We start from the raw sequence: 6,000 nt of genomic DNA, 5'->3' as shown, positions 1-6,000 counted from the left end.
GATGTTTGGTCTCTCTGCCCAGTAGAACTCCTGAACTAAACTGGAATATCAGGCTCCAGGAATTACAAGCATGTGAGCTAAGGGGTACAGGGGAATGCATAGAGGGTACAGAAAGCGTAAAAAGGAACAGCAAAAATCATCAGGCATCAATAATTCCTGATGCAGACTGACTATATGTGATATGCTCCMTATCAGTACTAAAGGCTCTCTAAGGACTACAGCTGAAGTGATTTGCCAGTGATACAGCCCAGATATCCTTTGCTATGAAATCTGAAAAACTATACATTTGACTTGTAATTCCAAGTAAGAACTTAATTTCATTATGTATTTTGCTCTTCTCAAAGGGAACAGGTATTACAATGCATGAAGCAAAGGCCAGGYTGGATTTGGCTTTGGGCAGCCTGGTGTGGTTGGAGGTGTCCCTGCTCACAGCAGGGGTGGAACAGGATGGTCTTTAATGGCCCTTCCAGTGCAGATCATATCAGGATTCTATGGTCTATGTTTATGCACGACCTTAAGGCCCTTCTCAATGAGTGATTATTGTAAAAACTACCCACTGAACCTCTACTTGATTTGAAATTGKTTATTTTTGGAGGAGATGAATAAGAATACAAGTAAAATCAGGAGTATACAGTTTCTTGAAAGCCAGCCCTAAGGTTATGCTAGGTGAAATATTTCAGAAGAGTTCTTAAAGTTGCATCATTTCTTAAAATGTTCACAATTTTTGCTACTGTGAAATTTTCCAAGATTAATTCATAACAAAAATTACGTCACCTCGCTGGGATCCCTACGGACAATTGTAAAAGCTTTTAAGCAGACTATTTTTTTTTTTTTTTTTTTTGTAAAAGCTTTTAAGCAGACTATTTTTTTTTTTTTTTTGCTAAAAATAATTATGGGCAACTTCTACACCCATTTCAGAATTTACACTGTATATGACCTATAACAATATAATCACATTCCCATTTCTTGATTTCTTATTTCTGCAGCAAAAAGGAATGGAAAATGTGATATTAAATGTACTACTCAGCCTTAAAGTTTGAGTCAATTACTTATATGATTTTTTGCATTATCTCTTGACAAATACCATACAGAATGGACAAGCAAAAACAGAGGTAGCATTTTGCAAAATGTATTGGCTGACATTTGCAGACTGTAATTTCAGAGCAAATGGATTCATTTTTATCTCATTTGCATTAATAAAAATGGATGTATTTAAAGTCCAATAACTTTTGTAGAATTTCACATGGTAATTCCACTAATCTGGAACAGACTGGAAGACACATTTTTTCAAACAACATGTGGTTTCCAGAAACACAATAACTTTATCTAAAAAAATTAAGAGGATTAAAATGGTCCTGTAGTTATATAAAGAAAACAATCCTACATTTTTCGTTACCAATTGCTTTCTAAATATGTTTCTGAYCTAAGATTCATGGTCCTAAGCAAAACTGCATCTTTATTAGATTTTGTGTATCAAAGGGAAATTTCTGTATTTATAATAAGTTGTGTATTTCTATAAYGTGCCACTAACACAAAACCCTCTACAAAATATTCTGCTTTCTTATTTCATTTTTTTTGTGATAACACTTCCCAGAGTCCATAACAAGAAACATATGTATGCAATTCAGTAATATTGCATGAATTGTGTACAAAGATTGTTTAACCAGATAGAGTGCAAAATTTGATCAAATACATAGCAAAAAGCATTTATCCAATGCTTTGCCAAAGTTTTGAATACATTTTGTTTAGTGCAACATTTTTCAATCTTTTGACTTCCTCCTCTTGAGGAGATGAAAGTCTGTGGGTAACGAATTGAGACCTACCATGAATGGGTTTGCTTTTCTCAGTCACCTTTAGGAAAGTGCCCTAAGCCAATGGTGTAAGCATGAAAACACTGTTAGTGTATTGCAACAACACAAACATTTCTAGTAACATCTAGATTTCAGAGTTATCTTCTACAATGCATCTTATATCTGGAAAACACTAGTCTTAATATTTTTATGGAGAACAAAGACTGAATTCCTCAATTCCAGGGTACAGAACAGAGTTGAGGTGCTTGCCTGAGGCTGATCCCAGAACCTGCATTTTAAAATGTGTGTTCTGGCACTGCCAGATTAACTAGCTGTCAGGCATRAACTGCAGACCAAACTGGACCATCTGTGAGGGAATATGACAAGAAAGATTTCCATCCAATCATTTGAATTCTTTCTCTGCAGGAAATTCCAGTACAAGATGACAAATGAAATTTGGAAATTAAAAAGAAATTAATAATAATTTTGAAGCTATAATTAGAACACAGAAAAGCAAGGATACAGAATAGGACATGGAACTATTAAATCTCCATGGAAAGGCCAGCTGCCTGCCTCTGTGCTCTTCCTAAGGGTGGTGTGAGGCACTGCAGGTCAGTGGTGGCTGCCTGGGATTTATTGCCACAGTGTAGAGTTAAGGAACATACACAGATAAAGAGGTGCAGGTCCATGGGCCACAGCCAGTGTAGATTTAGCAAGGTTTACATCTGAGCGGTAAGGCCCTTGCAATGGCACTGCTCTTCTCCATGGTAAATGCATTTTAGACTCCTCACCTATTTCCCAATKATCACAAACCTATGGGTTAAATTGAAAATTCACAAGAGTGACACCTATGTCCTGCCCTGCAAGTTATTCAACAAGTAACATGCCACATGCTAAGGTTTTGGAACATTCAACCTGGAATAAACATGTATGAAAGAAGCTTGAGAAGCTGGTTTACACAGTAAATTATGAATGTTTGCAATGCATGTTATGGTCAGAGTGACTGTTATGCTTGCTTCCTTCTCCTCTTTTGTTTCTCAAGCAATTTACTAAAAGATGAGCTTTCCCATCATTTTATTTGAGTGGATCTGTGGCAACTCTCTTGGTTATTGACTCTGTTACTCCCACAGCTCTCACACAGTCCCTCAGCACTGCTTGTCTCAGCCCTTTGCTCAGCTTCCTCCTCAAAGTAAAGGCACTTCTCAAGCACTTYGGTGAACCACAGCCACTTAAAAGCCACAAGCACAAACTGGTCATTTGGCAAAGATTATTATCCTTACCCAGCTGACATAATCAGCCTTTCTCAATTAGCACTTATGGATGCAGCATATGGTCCAGGGCTTGTTTGCAGTGCACTTGGCTGCAGTAAGTGTGACTCCCAGATGGAGAACGAGCTTTACCCGTGTTGCCACCCAGAAAATGTTTCCACACACAAATGAAGGAACACTGCTAGGGAAAAAAAAAAAAACAAAAAAAAACCAAGAAACAAAGTGGACCTAGAGAAAACACCCTGATGGGGTTTCTTTTTAGTTATATGCCTGCTTTTTTGGCCCATTACACAATGCTAAAAATGAATACTGCAGATGGAGGRTGGGTGTTAAAGACCCACTGAATACTGAATTTTCCTGATCTGTTATAACAGCTGTGCTAAATGCAGTGTTTAGTAGCTCTGTCCAGTTCAGCTGTGGAACATCATTTACTGGAGCTACCAAGAAATTTTTTGAATGCCTGGTCACAGTCACTTCAAATCTAATACTGACTGACTTGTTGCTGTGAATCTTTTCAATAACTATGGACTTTGGAACACCAAAGTACTTARTCAATTATCCTACGGTTTACCCAGACATCAAAGATTTGCAGTTCCAGAACTAACAGAGAAACAACTATTTAAATTCTTTCTAGTAGGCTACATCAATTTCTATTTATGTGAACAAAATCAAAATGTTTTTACCAATCTGTAACATTTTCAGGCAGTTTATCAGATCAGATTTTCAGAAAGTTTGGAGAAGATTTTAAATGCATGTTTATTCTAACTGTTGCTTATAAGTATTTAAGGCTTCTTCATCCCTCAAGTAAGCCAATTTTCTCTCCTATAATCTTCTCTAATCTTGTAGAAATGTAGGAACTGCCACAACACATCAGATCCAAGGGTCTACCGTCCCAGTATCTAAGTTCTGCTAGGACTTAGCAAGAGCTGTGTCAGGCCCTGGAACAAACAAAACATTTAGGGTCAATAATTAACCACCTCAAACAATCTGCTCCCCCCACATCTACTCTGTACATATTAATACTATTCTTCTTCCTTTGGCTTTCTTGTCTGTTTGTTCTCCCTTCTTCATAAAGACTCAATTTTAGTGACAGAAGCTCCGTAGAGAYGCAGGGTTTGCTCCTGTGAGGATGTTAAGTTCTAAGAGACATCATCAATCAGCCCTTGAATGTTTAGTGTCTTTCAAGTTTCTTTACTTTGGCATGGTTCTCTGCCTTTTGTTTAAGTGCTTTTCATGTGTATCCTCTTCAAATATGTTACCYACAAGAAGCCCTAGTTGTCTTGTTCTTGCTGCCTCCTTTATCCGTAAGAGCCATCAATCAATGTCTGAAACAAGTCTGCTTTCTATTTGTTGTTACAATTTTCCCTCCTAAGTACAGTAGCTAGAAAGGAAGAGAGAGAGCAGTGTTGGTTTTCCTCTGTATTCATCTGTTTCAGATATGCCTCTGTTTGATGTGAGGGAGGTGAACAAGAAAGGCAGCTTCAAAAGGCATTGCTCTTGTGTTGGTTTTGCTTRAAACCATAAAGCCCAGACCTCAGGGGGGAAGGAGGTTGGGCTGGATCTCAGCCTTCCAATGAGCTTTGTTGCACGTGTTTGGCTGTTTCTTACCCAGACCAATGAAGGGAAATGTTCTCAGCAGGCACGCTGAGGTTTCCAAAAGCACATCTGCTCTTCACAGTTGTATCTATCGACACCCCAGTGCTGATATGTGCAACGTTTCCTACATGTTACAGCTCTATGTAAAAGCTGCTTTAGCAGCAAAAAAAAATCAATGCAAACTTTTACACGTCATCCCCGAAATAGGACACTGACAACAGTGAATATCCAAAATAAGACACAATGCAGGTGGATTAAAGGTCTGCAGCTCCACTACCCTTTCCAGTAGTRCAAAATCATGCAGAAATTTAGTCCTGTCTGCTGAAGAATAAAACTGCTTGTAATGGGAGGCAGGGAACAGGCAAGCTCCTCACCTATTTTGAGGCAAGGGTAATAAGCAAACACACAAGATTCTGCACAGAATGGAAMAGCATGGGCAGTCCAGAAGTTTTGGGATTTGTTCTCCCCTTTTATTTGGTTCATCAATTCTGTGCTTTTCTGATTTGTCAAGCTTTCAGAGACATACTCCACGTGAACACAGTGTTTCCATGAGAAAGACAGACCCAGAAGCCAAGAAAGAGCAATCTTCTAAGGCAATTAAACAAGCAGTGCATTGTTACAAGAAGCTCTCTGCAAATATCGAAGTAAACAAACTAAAACTGTCTTTTTTTRAAGTTTGAAGTAGAAGCAGATGACCCACTTATTGTACAACTATATTTATGCTTGGCAGTTGCATTTGGGTTCTCTGCTTTGTTTACAGCTGTTTATAATAAGAATTACTCAGTGCAGCGCTTTCCCAAAATTATTAAAAGACACAAACATACAAATTTTGCTAAACTTGTGGGAAAACTTGAAACTGCAAAATGCAATTCCTGRTCCTAAATGTGCTTCCAAGGAAAGTCAGATAATATTCTGGGTGATGAGTAATGGAAGAAGACTACCTTGTCAGGGGGCAGCAGAGTATGAAATGCATCTTGCATTGAAATTCATATTTCACAGCACTATGCTCACGCAAATTAGTAGTTTTCTTTCATATCAGAAAATAAAGTTTGCTGATCAATTATTTAGTTTTGAATTTAATACTGAAAAGCCTGATGGCTCAATAGCTATTGCTGTAAAGGAAGTTTCAGACTCATATGCAGCTGCTGTATGTTTGACATAGACAATGAATCTACACACAGAAGTCAATCTAAAAGTGTCTCTTCAAAGTTATTTGGTATTAAAAATCCTAGAAAAGATAAAACAGGCAGAATAAATCCTGGATTTAAAAACTGCATTAAAAATTCAACCACATAAAAATTTTCTTGCTCTATAACCTCAGATATATTAGCATAACCATTACATGA

This window comes from Malurus melanocephalus, unplaced genomic scaffold (genome assembly GCF_030028575.1).
Source record: "Malurus melanocephalus ecotype Western Australia unplaced genomic scaffold, MMel_1.1 scaffold_586, whole genome shotgun sequence".
Lineage (NCBI taxonomy): Eukaryota > Metazoa > Chordata > Aves > Passeriformes > Maluridae > Malurus > Malurus melanocephalus.
This window is presented reverse-complemented; position numbering follows the sequence as displayed.